This window comes from Equus przewalskii, chromosome 24, assembly GCF_037783145.1.
Source record: "Equus przewalskii isolate Varuska chromosome 24, EquPr2, whole genome shotgun sequence".
Lineage (NCBI taxonomy): Eukaryota > Metazoa > Chordata > Mammalia > Perissodactyla > Equidae > Equus > Equus przewalskii.
This window is the reverse complement of record NC_091854.1, coordinates 8,080,225-8,097,917: the sequence shown is the minus strand read 5'-3', so window position 1 is coordinate 8,097,917 and position 17,693 is coordinate 8,080,225. Positions and strand designations below refer to the sequence as shown.

The following is a 17,693-nucleotide window of genomic DNA, read 5'->3' as shown; positions in this document are numbered from 1 at the left end:
TCTAACGGGAAAGGGACAAAGCCACAATAAAGAGTAGGACACCTGGCAGCACATTTACTCTAGTTACTCTATATCCTTAAAAATCCTTTAAGCACTTATTAGTAACCTGAAGGAAAAAGGAAAATAAAAAGTCAAAGGAAGAAAGAAGCAAATGACTTAAGATGTAGGAAGTCTGAACAATGTTCCTGATTTAGATCAAGAATGATCCTGTTGGTATTTATTTACAGCTGAGCCAGAATTGAGTGTCATGGCAGTGACTAGGAATGGATTTTACCTCAGAACAAAACTAGTGCAAATTCTAACACAAACCATTTGCTTTTCAAGTTATATGACTAATAACAACTAATCAGTCACTCATTTCCCAATAATGAAGATACTATAATCCCGTCAAAACCACACACAGTCAGCAAATTTAAACCCTGATAAATCAATTCATATTACTGGGAATTAGTGAATGTACAGAGCAACAGAAAAAAAAGGGACACTATCAGTTCATTTCCAAGTGAATAATTAAAATTGTTTCCCCTATTTGACATTGGGAAATACGAGGTTCTGCCTTAATATTTGGAAATACTGATTGTGTCTTAACTTTTTATGCATAGTCTCATTTTTTTAAACTTAAACTGAGAAAAAAAAATAAGCTTCTAATCTCTGAATTTTACTGCGTGTATGAAACATAGAGGGCACAGCTGGAGTGCCTGTACTTAGAGTTTGAAAGTGTTACAAAGGCTTCGTTTCCCATGCAAATGAAGGTACAAGCTACTCTCTCATAATATATCTCTAAAGAAAGAAGGTCCCTAAAAGATATCAAGATCAAACAGCTTCAGTCAAGTCCCAAATGCCTATTAAGTCAACAGCTGCTCATCTTCGACTTCTCATTTTCAGTAAAGCTCCCATAGTCTACCATTCTGCCTCTGACTCATCCTCTGAAAATACCCCTAATAAGCAGTAAGTAGAGCCAAAATGGGAAAAGTAGAAGCAGGGGTGGGAGGGGCACATTACAAAATATTCAAGCTTAGATATAAATTTAAATATTCCCAAATTACCAGGATCTTGTAGAAATAACTAAGATTCTCTGTCATTCATGATATTTGGGCAGAAATAGGAAATTTGACTCATAACGACAAATCTCTCTATAAAAATGTGATTTGAAACAAGCAAAATGTGGTATATCCATACAATGGAATATTATTCAGCCATAAATAAGGAAGTACTGGTACATACTACAACATGGATGAACCTTGAAAACATTATGTGAAGTGAAAAAAGCCAGACATAGAAGGCCACATGTTGTATGATGACATTTATAAGTAAGGTCCAGAGCAGGTAAATCTATAGAGACAGAAAGCAGATGCGTGGTTGCCAGGGTCAAGTGGTAGGAGAGAATGGGAGTGACTGTTAATTGGTATGGAGTTTCTTTTATAGGGTGACAAAAATGTTCTGGAACAAGATAGTGGTGATGGTTGCACTACACTGTGAATGTACAAATATCACTGAACTGTACACATTAAAATGGCTAAAATGGTAAATTTTATGTGATGTGTTTTTTACCACACACCAAAAAAATATGATTTGAACTTTTATACGGGATGAACCAGACCAAGCCTTGCGTTTCAAATCTTGACTGGAAAGACCTTCATATGATACTACAGGGAACTCAGTTTATCTTAGAAGGCTGAAAGGTCACGTTAGTCATCAGGACTTCAGATCCAAGGCAGTCAAATCTACGCCACACTCTAAGCTAACTTCAGACAGTAACTTGTGTTTCCTACGCATTTTTTTTTCATTTATTCAAACAGCATTAGTTAAATACCTATGATATGCCAGGCACCATGCCAATTACTGGCAACAGAAAGATGAGTAAGACGCAGCCTTTATTTCCCCAATTTGCTCACAGTGCAGAGGGAAGGCAGACACAGGAGGAGATGATCATAATGCGACACTAAGACTGAGATATGTCCAGAGTATGTGGGGACAGGAGAGGATGTCAAAGGTTAGGAGAGGCAACAAGTAGCTTGGGCTGGGCTGGGCCCCCAGGCGGGCAAATCAGACCCAAACTTCTCTGTAAGAAACAGACAATATTAGTCAACATGACAAATTTTCTTATTTCTCCCACTCCTTCCCAATTTTCTGAACTACTTAGATTGGATGGGTGACCACTTGTCAGAGAGATTTTAGAAACAAAATTCACAAACCAAGTATAAGCTGGACTGGATGACCGCTAAGACCCCTTCTGACCCTAGAATCTAGGCAATCCGTGACTTCATTATTAAATACCTTCCTTAGGACTTTCAGAATCACTTTACCCACTTCCTATTTCATTTCTCCTCTAAAGAAGTTAGCTAAATTGGCTTTTAAAAATCCATATACTGGTGGGGCTGGCCCCGTGGCCGAGTGGTTAAGTTCGCGCGCTCCGCTGCAGGCGGCCCAGTGTTTCGTTGGTTCGAATCCTGGGCGCGGACATAGCACTGCTCATCAGACCACGCTGAGGCAGCGTCCCACATGCCACAACTAGAAGGACTCACAACGAAGACTACACAACTATGTACTGGGGGGCTTTGGGGAGAAAAAGGAAAAAAATAAAATCTTTAAAAAAAAAAAATAATAATCCATATACTGGGGCCCAGCCCCGTGGCCGAGTGGTTAAGTTCGCGCGCTCTGCTTCAGCGGCCCAGGGTTTCATCAGTTCGAATCCTGGGTGTGGACATGGCACCGCTCATAAGGCCATGTTGAGGTGGCATCCCACATACCACAACTAGAAGGACACACAACTACAATATACAGCTATGTACTTCGGAGATTTGGGGAGAAAAAGCAGAAAGGAAAAAATAAAAAGAAGATTGGCAACAGTTGTTAGCTCAGGTGCCAATCTTTAAAAAAAAAAAAAAATCCATATACTTAGGGGCCGGCCTGGTGGCGTAGCAGTTCTGCTTCTCAGCGGCCTGGGGTTCACCGGTGCGGATCCTGGGTGTGGACACGGCACCGCTTGGCACGCCATGCTGTGGCAGGCGTCCCACATATAAAGTAGAGGACGATGGGCACGGATGTTAGCTCAGGGCCAGCCTTTCTCAGCAAAAAGAAAAAAAAAAGAGGAGGACTGGCAGTAGTTAGCTCACGGCTAATCTTCCTCAAAAAAAAAAAATCCATACACTTAGAAAGCAATACACTACAGTCCTTGAAAATGTTTCTCAATAGTAATTATTTCAAAAGAAAATGATACTAGGGTACAGCAAATGCATTAGGGAAGGGATGACAGTTCTTCAGTATTTCAGAGTTCGGAACACTGCTGTGGTAGGTCAGGCCACATCTCTCCGTGTCTTGGTATAAGTGAGCTTGTGGGAGCTTCTTGTCTCTTGCTTAGAAGCCCAGAGTCTAAAATTAGAACCAGCTTTGAAACAGCCATTTTCTTCATAAAATATTAAATGAAATCTCCCTTCACCCTAAAAGAGATCAGAGCAATCACACAGGACTGTTGAGAAGGTTAATTAATTTATACTTATTATAAATATAATTCTTTGTAAACTCTGACATATGAGGAAAATTTTACTATTCTCTCAAAGAAAGATGATGAAAAGTTCAACTTTTCAGACCATTACAGATGGATAATATTCTGAAATACCCTAGTTCTTAGACCAGAGAGAGAAACCTGATAAAGTCAAGGCATCACCAGATTCCACATCCTTAAGCAAACTCTTCAACCAGAGTTAACAAGTAGCAAAACTGCATGATTTTTGTTTCTTCTTGTATTAATGTTCCACTCACCAGGGGAGGTTCCCAGTTAGCTCTGAGAAATAAAGCGTGGGTGATGCACAAAATGGATATCCTCCCTCTTGGGACAGTCAGGGACCAATGTTCCATGGGGAGGGGCGATCTTATACTAGCTTCAATCTACACTAAGAATGCCTTAGCGTCTAAGAGACTGCCTTTTAATACTTTATGGCCTAAAATGGAACCCATAAAGTGAAATATGACTAATCAGCATAGCATAATGATTGAGAGCATGGACACTTGCACCAGACTCCCTGTGTTCAACTCCAGCTCCATTAATTCCTTAGCTGCGTGACCTTAGGCAAACTGCCTGACCTCTCTGTGCTGTTGTTTCTTCATCTAAAAAACAAAGTAATAGTACCTACCCTTGAGAGTTATTATGAGGAATAAATAAGTTAATTCTTGTAAAGTACGCATAATATGCTTGGCCCATAGTTAAAAAATTATGTATTAGCTACAGACAGGCCCTCAACACATTTCAGGAACTTTGCACAGTCATCATCTGGGGCCTCAAAAGAACTTTCTTCTATAGAGATGGATCTACTAGGCCTTATCAAACGCTTTTCCTTCTTGTGAAGTGCTCTCCATTCGCTACTCTGGCACCCACTCCCATCAGAGCTATTTGTAGAGTGGACATACTGCTCTACTGTGGTTGGAAAGTCTCAAGGACACACTATATGCAAACTCAGCAAATCAGACCTCCCAATTCTGTCTAGAATGAGTGGACATATGTATTAACACACTTAATTTAATTACAGTTTCATATTTTCACATGGGATCAACTTTGTTTACCTCAGAGAAAAAGTACCATGCTCTTTAAGAAGGTTTCATGTCATCGGTGTCCCCAGAAGGAAGAAGGAAGCTCTTCCCTGTGGAGGCTCCTGACCCATGTCCAGTCGACCCTCCCCTTAGAGCATCGAGCACCTGCTGCCTTGTATTAAGTGAACTGTACATATCAACTATCTGAGAGGAGGGGCTGGGACTTGTCTTTGTGTCACCTCAGAGCCTAGTCTAATACCTGGGGCTTAGTAGGTACTACCTATGTATTTAATAATGAATGATGAATGAGCAAACTGATAAACATAATTCAAACCATAATTTAATCTCTTCCAAGATCTGCATTTTGGCCGATGACCCCTGTAAGCCAATCCTTTGGGTCACCCTGCCTTCCTTTCTAAATCACAGGCAGTTTGACCTAGCGGTCAAGAGCAGTGACTCAGAGCCGGATGAAATCTCAGCTCTCCACCTCCCAGGCTTTGGGCCTTGAGCATGTGAAGACCATGGGCATCAGTTTCGTCAACTGTAACACGGGGATAATACTCGTGCCTATTCCATCAGACGTCAAAGGATTAAACATGTCCTACGTGTAAAGCACTCAGGACAGTGCCAGGCACACAGTAAGTGCTCTTTAAGTGTTAGCTATTATTACTTCTACTCTTTAAAACCATGGTTATTTTTCTCCATTCCCTTGGTTCCTGTGGAAGGAAAGTCTTGTCTATACTGTCTTCCACTGAGGTTTAAAGTCAAAACAGCTTTCATCACAGCTCTCCAAACACCAAACCAGACCTAGTCCACACTCTCTTCCTAATCCAACTTCTCTGCTCTGGGCACACACAAGCCCCATTAAGCTTCTCCTTTGCCGTTACTCTCTTTCTTCCCCACCTGGCAACTCTACGAACGTCATCAGTCATTCTCTCAAAGCTCTTACTCATATCATTATCATGACCCACAACATCTCCATAGCTCACTCTACTCTGGCTTCAGCCAGACTTGGAGATACTTCAAAGTTCCCATATGATTTGGGAGGAGGATAAGGCAGCTGTTTGTTTGGAAACCCATGTCCTGAACGAGACGCCCTGTTTCCACGCTTTTGTTTACCCTGACACAGACTGACCACTTTCGGGCTTGCTACGAGCTCAGTGAAGACCTCCACCAGATACGACACCAAAGGGGTAGAGACAGCTGCAGAGGTTTCTGTTTCCCTGGAGATGGAGTTTCATGGAAGGCTAAGAATCACCACAGCAACCAGACTACAAAAACAGTCCACCGGCTTCAGCCCTCTAACTCTGGTAAAGCAATTTGTACTCCGTGAAAAGGCTGGGGCACAGAAGTTGAAAAATGATCAAAGTAAACACTGCTCATCAAGCACCATTTTGTTGTGCTGATTTCAAGGCATCAAGTCACAGCATCAAAGTTCTGGTATGAAAGATGCACATCAAGTGCCAAGGATTTGCTAGGCTGAACTAACTGCTCTGGTGCGAAGGTCTAGAGATGAATTCATAACACATTTTCCAAAACAACCATTTCAAGCTTGCTCTAAGAGCAGACCAAGGTAAAAACGTATGCCATTATATCAAGTTACCCTGCCCGTGCCAGAACAGCTGTTGATCCCAACCCTGGATTTGAAAAGAGAGAGAGAGGAGGTGATTTTTCCGGTAAAACCTTAAAAAGACTTTATCCCATACTGACCTTACATGGACGAATTCCTAAAAATTTAAGAAAAAAATTATCTAAACCTTATTTAACACTAAATGAGAAAAGAACCTGTTCTCGGGTCTCTGATCTACTACCATTAATCTACTCTATACTTTAAAGAACAAACAAGAAAATACAGCGTATTATTTCCACACTATATAGAAGCAGCAACTATAAAGTATAAAACTTAGGAAGAAATTTCTTAACGCATTTAAAAAAGCCTTCCATTTTTATTAACCTGATTAAAGTTAACTATTAACTACACTAACTATAGCTTGAATATACAAAATATTTTTATTTTATTTTATGGCACTCAAAATGGTACACCTGAGTAGAATTATAATATCCTCAAAAGTAAAAAAAATACACAATTCCCATTAGCAAGAATTTATAGGAAAAAAATCCTCAGAACCTCAATGATACTAGCAGTACACAACGCCTTCACAAAAAACACTTAGAGGTAGGAAGGAATCTGTAACTCAAATTACCCTGAACAGAACATTTACAAATTTGATTAGGGGCCGGCCCCAAGGCCGAGTGGTTAAGCTCGCGCGCTCTGCTTCAGCAGCCCAGGGTTTCGCTGGTTCGAATCCTGGGCGCGGACAAGGCACCGCTCATCAAGTCATGCTGAGGCAGCGTCCCACATGCCACAAGTGGAAGGACCCACAACCAAAAATACACAACTATGTACCGGGGGCTTTGGGGAGAAAAAGGAAAAATAAAAATCTAAAATAAATAAATTAATTAAATAAATAAAAATTTGATTAGAACCATGCGATGCATACACACATTTACCACATTCCTCTTCTCTAGCTGCATCCCATGGATAGTGCTGCTTCCTGAATCGATCGTGGAGTAGGGGTTTGCTTCCACCATTTCTGGGGTTTCAGCAAGATGCTAAGCAAATCAGTAGGGAATCTGCTATCCAGAGAACTAACTGTTCCACAGGCCCCACTGGCCCAGCAGTTTGCAACATACAAGGTCTACCACCTAAATGCTTCACAGGCAGGAATGAACGGCTCCACCCAAAGACGTGCTCAGTCTTTTCTAGCTGATCCCTGTTTTATCGCCAGGTTAACAACCATGAAGTTACTAAGCTAACAGGGAAAAGATGTTCTTATTTTATATGTTTTGTGTAGTCATTTATTCATCCTGCAGATACCAAATGGCTATCATGTATAAGGCACTTTACTAAGTCAATCTTTTCCAAAGTGTGGGGGCACCTAACAAAGTTTTAAAATATAGTTTATGTATTTTTTTATGGATATTATAAAACATCATTTCATGTTGAGGATGTTTAGGGTGAAGCTAGCTTTTTTTAGATTTAAAGAAAAATATTAGATAAATACTAATACAGGTAGTATATGAATACTGCAAACACTGTGATGACAGAACACAGAAACTTAAATTTGGGAAGCACTAGTAAGCAATGGAAGGACTTCAAATGCCAATCAGATACAAAACTTGCCCTCAAGAGGTTCACAGCTTCAAAACATACAGATGCAAATGTGCCTGCTGGGGCCTGAAGGTGAACAGGACAGGACAGGCAGAACCAAGGGGACCGGGCAGGGAGAGCCTCCAGAGAGAAACGTCAAAGCAGGGGAGGTGGCATGGGTAAGTTGGGGGAACATTTCATTCACACGGAGCTGAAGAAATATACGAGAGATTATGGAGAAATAAAAGTTGGAAAGGGAAACTGGGGCCAGATCTCAATGGGCCGTGAAAGCCAAGCTTAACTAATCAGCGAAGGCAATGGAAAGAATAGCCTGTAATATAATTCACTGAGATGTGACCATGGCTTGCCTCCTGATAAATAATGGGTACATTAACTTCTGGCATATCAAGTATCGCTTAGTTAATCACATTAACAAGTTAATTTATTAAATGCACTTCAATCGCCTCACTTATTTGCCTAAAAGAAAATATAACAGTACCAGAGCTAAAAAAATCCCATTATGTATAGGATCCTGTTCCAAGTCTTCCACAGTGTCGTTGTTACTGAATTACCATGGAATATTTCAGAGGAGAGAAATGAAATCTTCGTCCTCAACCCCAAGTCTCCCAGACCTGAGAGTTTGTTCCCTGGCTTCATCGCCAGCTCATAGGCCCTCAATAAACACTTGCTGAGTTTGGGGTATATTTTAACCATAAACAATCAATGAATCAGGCAACTACTATGAGTTACTAGCCTTGAGTATTTTTACAAGAAACAACTCATGGGGCCTGGTAATTCCAGTCCTGGTTATACTATTCTATGCAAAAATCCTTAAATCCTACCCTTAGTTCTCTACCGTGTAAGAAATAAGCCAGATCAAGTCTTTTCTCTCTCCATTTTACCATCCCTAAGAGAAAGCAGGTCGCCATTCTCCACCCGACAGAATGTCTTCTTGAGAGTCCCTCCTAACTCTCGGCAAGACCTAACAATAAATTTCCATTATTTTGAGTATATACCTGAAACAATTTTGAGTCATAATCTCTCTTATTCTTTTTCAAAAAAGAAAGCAAGTAAACTGTTGGTAAGCAACTGGAGAATGAAAATAGGATTGTCGGATTTCCAGAAAATAATTTATTGTTTGCCCTCAGGGAGAAGTTGTTAATTACCCTTGCCTGAGAAACAAAGTAAGTTTCACTATCAACCACAAATACCCGTGGCTTCTCAATCTTGTCTTCCTCCTAGTGTAAGATTCTAAACATATCATTAAAAAAAAAAAATCCTCTGTCAAATTATCTTACTTTGGGATTCAGTTTCCCCATAAATGAAGAAGCTAGACCAAAGCCTACAGTTCTTTGAGCAACTGACAGTCTGTAACAGTCTTCGATAGATCCCTAGGAATACATGCAGCCGACAAGAAAGGATGGGCTGACGTGACTGAATCATCAGTTCATAAACGCCAGGTCACATTAAATGATTTGTATACTCAAACAAAAGGAAAGATTGACAAAAGTTTACTTTAACCTGCCAAAGTGAATACAAAAGAACAAAATAGATTTTTCTTCTTTCAAGAACTGAAAATATTCCAAAATTAATTTATTGAACTTTTCAGACCAGGGTAAGTATGTTTTAGAGGATTTCTTTCCTTTCCTTTCTTTTACTTCTACTCTGGGTCACTGTGTGCCCTGTAGCCTTTTATGCCTGGTAGAAGCAAAGCAAATCATGAAACACTTGAAGCTAATCCTACGGCTCAATCAAGATTTACAGTGTCTTTCAAAATAGGTAGTGTTGACAAGATAATAGTCTTAAAACAAGTTAATTTATGTGGTTTTGCTAATTTCCTTTAGATATACTTTTCAATGAGAGCGCTGCATGATTTATATGAAATTTCAAGAAGACTGGCAGATTTTTGTATTTTCTATTGAACTACAGAGCTTCCAATAAATCAAAATATGATTTAAAAACAAGAGTCAATGCAAACAACATTATGACACGATCAGGTTCTAAAAACACTATTTTGATGGGATAATCCTCCTTAATAAATTGGACAATGGCTGCTCTTGGTTAAACCTTAAATCATTAGGCTGAGAACGAATCTCAATAACTACCACCAACTCACTGGTGACTGGGAACTCTTTCAGGCCAATGGGCAATGTGCTAGATAGGCATCGCTAGGCACACTGGCCAGCACACAAGGTGCGAAGTAATGAAGTTCTCTCATTTTTCCCCACCGTTTACTTCTTCCTGCCACCTTTTTCAATTACTTCACTAGCCGTTCCAGAAGCAAAGGAATAGGGAAAGGGGTGAAATTAGAACCAGTGGATTTGGTTACTATAAGCGGTGCTGATAAAAGTCTGAAAGAACTAAGAGGATAAAACACAAAAGGAAATTTGTGTGTAATAAAGTTATTGACTTTTTATGATAGAGGAGATTTTAGGGATACTCTACTCCAAATATTTGTTGTAGATAAGAAAATCAAAGACCAAAGAGGTAATGGCATGCCCAAGTTCCATGGCAGGTTACAGCATCACTGGGACTAGAACCCAAACATCCATTCCAGCTATCCAGCTTCTACTTATCCTGCTACTGGAACTACCCATGTCGCTCCTTATAGAACCAATTTTCTGTTACTGGAAAAGATGGGCTCCCCAAATCTTCTGAATTCAGGGCCAGCCTTTTCAACCACTGGATAAGAACACGAAAACATAAGAAATGCCAAGAAACAATTTGTCCTTCTGCAAAGCACCACACGACCTGACCCTTGACTAACTAATCTCATCTCCCATCACTTTCCTCCTGGCTCCCTCTACTCCAGCCACACTGGCCTTCTCATTCACCTCCAACAAGCTGCTTCCAAGCTTAGGGCCTTGACATCAGCAGATCCTTTATCAGGCTTGTTCTTCCCCTGGATCTCTGCATGATTCGCTCCTTTTCATCATTAAGGTCTCTGTTCAACTGCGCCTCCTCAAAGAAGCCTTTCCTAACCACCCTAACAACCACCCCTTCCTGTCATTTGAATATCCGCTTATCCTGTGTTCAAAACCATATAAGCATCCCGTGGGCTGAAACTCTGCCTTATTTACTGCTGTATCTCCAGTCCCAGAACAAGGTTTGAACATGATAGACACACATTTTTAGAATGAATGGATGAATGAATGTATGAAAGACAAAGGAAAGATGAACCAACATAAGAGGTGATTCCACAACATGGTGCTGGAAAATCCTTCCATTTATGCTTTTATTTGAAACTGAAGGAAAACGAAGGTACCTGTCGATATAGAAAGTGACCAGAAGGCCTGTTGACTTCTATCTAAGGCCTATCTCCCAGGCATTTCTGATAAAAGGTCATTGTCAATAAAACAAAAATAACCAACTTTCAGACTAGTTGAGATATGCAAGAATTCAAGATCAAGTTATAACATATCTCAAAGTTCACCTGATCCTGCCAGCAGGAGCCCTGCAGTGAATTTTTGGGCATGTGAATGATATACTGTTTTATTGAAACGTTTTCCAAGATTCCTTTCCAAATTCAACTCCATGGTCTTCTTTTCCCTAAAGGGCAAAACACTAACCTGTTTCCAAGCTATTTGGCAATATTTTGGCACAGATCACCCAGTCAAGAAAGTTGTTTGTACAGAACAGAGCCATTGTTAGTAACAAGACGCCCCAACCTGCCCCCCTTTCTAAGCTCTTAACCTATAGATGACAACCCAGCTTATATTCACATGTAATTCTTACCAGATGGCTATTTCATTGCAGCTCAAAGACTTACCTCCAATGTGACTAAAGTTAACAAACAACAGGAGCAATATTTAAGCTCATGTTAGGAGAGCAAAGAGGCTGCAATCATCTAAGTGGGAGGAGGAGCAGGGGGAAAATTCGCTATCCACTCTCTTTGCTAACTTTGGCAAATTCTCAAGGTTAGGGGCATCACACTGCCAGTGCCTGGCACTGTGCCTGACAAATAACAGGTGCTTAGTAAACATCGATTTAATGATTGAACAATTGTCTAAACCCTGGGCAAGCCCACCTTGCCCACAGCCACTGACTGCACATCGACCCCATCTACAGGAGGTGCGTGCTGCGGATTCAAAGCTGGGGCTCTACCGATGACTTCCGAGCTTACGACCTTGGGTAGAATATTTAACCTCTCTCATCCTCAATTTCCATGCCTATAAACCACAACGAATAACAACTCCCTTGCAGGGTTTTGAGAAGACTGACCAAAATGCCGGCTTTTGTAATCCTCTGAGAAGCAGCTTACCACTGTTTGGCTGCAGCTCTGATCAATGTGGCACCATTACCTCCTGCCTACAGGTCCCTGGATTTTGAAGCAGGATGACAAACTGCTGACTGCTGCATACATGACCCTCAGTCAAGTCTTGCTCTCCACATTTCAGTGCAATTTTGGGGACTTCGGAATCCAACAAAGAACCTTCCTAAGGATACCATATGCATTCCACATCTGACCCCAACACCATATCTGCTCTGAGGGGACCCCAAATTTCTGAGCAGAAACTCAATCACCTGCCTTTCCATCCTGAGTATGCCCTCTAGAGAAATAGGAACATGGAAGTACTAAACCCATGACTCCTTCCAAGGCCGCTGAAGTCACTGGATGAGGTAAAGCTGGAGGTTTCTCCCAATCTGTGGCTGGGAAGTTTGGGGACAAACATTTATCTTTAGAGGTCTACCTAAATTGCCCCTTCCAGCGTTAAGGCTTATACCAATTCATCTGGCTTTGAAGACCTGCAGTAGTAAGGCTGAACACCCATCCTCTAACCATAAACACCAACAGGCAAGGCCATCAGACACAAGCTTTCACGGCTGCCAAGGTACTTGCTGTCCTCAACACATTTCATACTCCTCAATTTGGCTTTATTTTATTTACCAGCAACCTCCCCTAGTCTTGGAAAATTCTCCCTCCAGCCCTCAGCCAAACCACATCCCTATTTCAAACCCTTCCAAATTCTCACCTCCAAAAAGCATTGCCAGGCTAGCACACCTGGCTCCAATTACTCCAGCAACAAGCCTCCCCCAGCCCCAGCCCCACAGCCTACAACAGGCCTGATTCCTTAGCACTATGTGTTTATCTCTGCCCAGCTGTAGCTGATTAAGTCTATTTGGTCAAGTTTCTATCATGTGTGTTTAGGATAATAATATGTTTCTATGTCTCTGTCCTTTCTGTTTACAGGTGTTCTGCACATCGGAGCACGAGCTCTGCAGGCTGCTGCCTTCCTCACTCCCACAATGCTTTGCATTGATGCACAGTCCACGAAGGCTGCTGCTCATGATGACTGTCCAGCTGCCTGGTTCTAATTACGTGGGGAGGGGGCCTTCGCTCAGGCAAACTGAAATGATTAGTTCCTCCACTCTCCTGTATTTCAATAAATAAAAGGGAGAGGGAGAAAGATTCTTTGTGTGTTCTCTGTCCTGAGGAAACAGTAGAGCTGTTTGGAAAAGCATGAAGTTTCTACTGTGCAAGGCAGTAAGATGTAAGCAATGAAACTCAAAAGCATTTTCCCAAGTATTTGGAGGCCAGATTTGCCCCCAGATCTGTAAATCCTACTTAATCCAGGTTTTTTAAAAAACACATAAGAAGACATCAGATACCCTTAGTTTACATTTCAGCTCCTTGGTGGTTCCTTACCCTGTATGCTGAGGTCTGCTTTAAGGACATCTTCTAGTTTAACAATTTCAGAAACACTTTCAGTTGGTATTTGTTACTAAATGCAAGTTACGCTGTTTTTCATACGGGAGGCCTGGACTAACTGTGTTAAAAGATATGCCCTTAATTCCCAGTGTCGACTCAAAACAACAATAGCGCTGAAAGAAACATGAAATCTCAATCTTCCCAACCTCCTTTTAGTGACAAATGAAGAAACCGAGACTCACATGGGTCTACAGATTTGCTCGTTTAAACAAAAAAGATCTCAATAAATGGAGGACCAAGTCCTCTCTTAAGACTCACAAGCCAGCGCTCTGTTTTCTACACCCTGAAACCTAGATTAAGAAACATGACTTTATGACCGAACCCTACATATCAATAGCAAAAACCAGATTTTCCAGAAAATATAAGAAATTTCCAAATAAAAAATTTCTAACTCAGTCGATCTAAGAAAGCTAAACTGTTACAATCAACATAGTCCCTTGTTCAGTGAAGCATTTATTACATATATATTTATTAAGTGCTTACTATGTTCTAAGTGTGTTCTAATTACTGGAGCTATCGGGGCACAAAATAAAACTTTTCATGGATAGTCTAGTGGACGGGACACTTTGTAAATATCAGGTGGTGATAGGAATTATTTTAAAAAACTAAAACAGGGTTTAGAGTTGGGGGGTGGCTATTTTAAATGAGGTCATCAACGAAGGCCTCTTTAAAATGGGCGATCAATGAAGGGCTCTCTGCCGAGGTAAGGCCTGGGCAGGCACGGGAGGAAGGGAGAGAACCAGGTATGTGAATAACCGGGAGAGGAGCTCCAGGCAAAGGATGGGAAGCAGGAGTGGGCTCCGCACCTCTGAAGGACGTCAGCGCCAACAGGTGCAGTACTGAGAAAACGGTGAGAGATGGCAGGGAACGTCCTGCTGGGGACTGGGGACTTCACTCTAAATGTAACAAGATGCCACTGCAGGAAGGTGAGCTGGTGAATTCTATGATTGGACATAAGTTTTAAAGGGATCATTCATTCCATCTATCTGGAGAATAGATCTTATTTAACTAATAATGATAGAAGCTAACATTTTGGAGTGTTTATTATATCCCAAGCACTATTCTAAGCACTGGTCATGTTTTAACTATTTAATTTTCACAGCAACCTATGAAGTAAACACTATTATTATCCCCATACGAGGAAAATGAGGCACAGAGAAGTTAAATAATTTGCCCAGAGTCACACAGCTCATAAACAGTGGAGCCAGACTTCCAACATGGGCATTCTAGCTCCAGATCCTGCCCTCTGAAGGGACCTGGGTGAGAGTCCACTGCGTCTCAAGTAAGGATGTGATGGTGGCTCAGACCAAAGGTGGTGGTGGGGATGGTAGGGGCAGGGGGGTCAAAGGTGGGTGGATTCAGAATATATTTTTATAGTAGAATAAACAGGATTGGATGTGACATCTGAGAAAATATAGGAAGTCATACATAATACTAAGGTCTTTGGCCTTGGCAAATGGGTGGTAGTATCCTTTACAGAGATGAACACGAGGAGTGAACAAAATGGGACAGGAGAGCTGCACGGAACTCAAGATAATCTCCCAAGCTAATGTGAGACAGGGACCATGTGAGTTTCCTGTGGCTGCTGTAACAAAATACTAAAAACCTGGTGGGTTAAAGCAACAGAAATTTATTTTCTCATAGTTCTGGAGGCCAGGCATCCAAAATCAGTATTACTGAGCCAAGGTTAAGGTGTCGGCAGAATTGTGATCCCTTCCAGATTCTTCCAGAGGACAGAACCCACTCCTCGCCTCTTCCAGCTTCTCACAGCTGTTGGTGTTCCTTGGCTTGTGGCCCCATCACTGCAACCCCTGCCTCCATGCCAGGGCACCTTCTCCTGCTCTGTCTACATCAGATCTCTGTCTTATAAGGACACATGTGATTGCATCTAGAGGCCACCTGGATAATCCAGGAGACTCTTCTCACCTCAGTATCCTTCAATTAATCACTTTCTGCAAAGATCTTGTCTATTGAATATTCCTACTGTAACATTCACAAGTTTGGGAGATCAGAATGTGGGCACAACTTTGGGAGCCATTATTTAGCCTACCACAGTCAGGAATACAAAGAAGAAGAAGAAGAAAATCCACAAGTGTGGACCAAGAGCAAAATTTATTCCTCTCTTACATGAGAATTTGATCTTCCATTAACTCTCTTAACTGTGTAACCCTGGTAATCTAAAACAATATGTCAACTATAACAAAAGGCAACTTGCTTGTAGTAAAAACTACCCCTGATTGGTAAATTGTATTAGGATTGGAAAAACATCTGATAGGAAGAGATATCTGGGGGCTTCCCCAAGAGCAGTGATTCTTGTGAACTGAGCATGGCCTTTGTGGGCACCATGCAAACTATTCCTACAGATCATAGCTGCCTATCAGCTCCTGGGAAGCATAAGGCTTCTAAACCAGGACAACACACACACACACTCACTCTGTCTCTCTCTCGCTCTCTTTCTCTCTCTCCATGTAGATCTCATGGCATTTGAGCCACCACTGGAGAGTTCCAGATGGCTGTATAACTAATGTGTAGACAGCCACAAGGTATCCAAAAAAAGAGGAACGCCATGCTGCCTACTGTAAGCTATGGTCCTTATCCCATATTCTTTTGAGTAAGCTAAAGCCACCTATGGCCTGTGATAGTCTCTTGGGTCTGAATGTTAATGTGAACACAAGAAGACCCCCTGGGTATTTGTTGCCACATATAATACAGATATCATTTGAGTTAATTATTTCCATTTCTTCCTCCACCAAACCCTTTAACTCTGTTACCAGCAGGGAAAAGGAGTAGAGCATCTGTTGCATCTAGTCACCCTCTGGTGGTCTCATTCATAAGCAGCAAAATGGCTAAAAGGGGCAAAGGGCAAGGAAAACCTAAACTAATAAATTTACAAGAACTGAGTTGACTGTTTCCTCAGGGAGAGGGGAGTAGTACCTGCAGATGAATTTGTCATGCTTCCTGCACTATGGCTTCAAGAGGCCTATCCTGCAGGATTAAACGCAAAATTCCCAACCCACATCTCTGCTGGAAATGTACAAGTGAGCTCATTACTCACAGCCAAGATAAAGGATAAATCTTTATGAGTACCGTAAGTATGAGTCATAAAAAATAGGAAACACATGTAGGATATACACACAGTAATAGTACCAAGCCAGGGAAAGTGTTTAGGAAATGTATATAAGAACACACGGCAAAAACAGGACTAAAAACTACCCTTGTATGCTGCTCCAAAACACATCCAAAAGCCCCAGAGCAAGTCAGGGCTCCCTATCACTTTGGTTCTAATAAACATAGGTCATTTCCCTATTTGGAAATTGGCTGGGTTTTTTAAAAAATGTAAATAAGAGGAGAACTGAATCAAGAAAAAGTGACTCGGAATAGGCTCTGAAAGATTTTATGATTTGGGAAATTTGAACACCTTCCAACTAAAACGCTGGGAATTAGATCTTAACAGCATTAAAAATGAACAAGAAAGATCCTTTCAGAGAAATACTTGTTCACAATGGTAATATTATCATCATTTAGATTCTATCTTAACAACCAGCAGTGATAAGGGAAAAAACAGTGGAATCTTCAACCCTCACGAAAGCAGGAAACAAAAATAAATAGCAACAGATGCACTAACAACACACAAAGAGCAAGACAGGGACAGCACTAAAGCCTCTAAGGGGGCCAGGCTCCGCCCAAAGATCTCATGGTGGGGAACAGGCAGAGCCCTGTGGCCAACTGCACCAGATGAAAATCTGGGGTATTCAGAATACAAGGGAGGTTGATTGGCCCTGAAAGTCCCCTGGGGCCAGATGATGGACGCAAAATGCCCAAGCACTACTCACCATGGGAAATTAAGCTCTTCAGTCGCCTTTGATTTTGGAAGACCCCCAAATTTGAGATTCAGCATGGCAAGCAAAGGAGACACCTTAAATGCCCATATGTCTCACATCAAAGCATGCATGTCCATGTCCAGATTGACCTATGGCTCCCTCAGACTTCAGCTTCCTCCTTTATCTTCAGAAGCTACTGATCCCCAAGGAAAGCACTGCCTGCACATCTATCTACTTGAGGTTGAGATGAGTAGGAGCAGAATGTGTATTGTTTTCAACTTTACTATAAAGTGTTAAATTTATCTAAGACTTCAAGAAAGTCAATGCTCTTTAGGAGCTATTCTGAGGCAGAAATCTCAACATAACTTCCACTTGATAAAAATCCAACTGCAGCCCACTAAAAGACACACTGCCCAGGAGCGTGGCTAAAGCTGAGAAGTGGGATACCTCATTTTCTCACTACCCTTCCCCTCTCAGTCCTCTC

At 41.4% G+C, this 17,693-nt stretch overlaps 1 protein-coding gene and 1 long non-coding RNA gene across 9 annotated transcripts in view; both read right to left on the bottom strand.

Annotated features, from left to right (window-relative positions):
- The window catches only part of TGFBR3 (transforming growth factor beta receptor 3), a 187,351-nt gene that overhangs the window by 82,271 nt on the left and 87,387 nt on the right, over positions 1–17,693 (bottom strand). The window lies entirely within an intron of this gene.
- LOC139079116 (uncharacterized) lies at positions 3,183–5,745 on the bottom strand. The gene is made up of 2 exons (XR_011532433.1): positions 5,663–5,745; positions 3,183–3,440 (listed from the first exon to the last, which is right to left on the bottom strand). It is a non-coding gene; the product is annotated as an uncharacterized lncRNA (long non-coding RNA).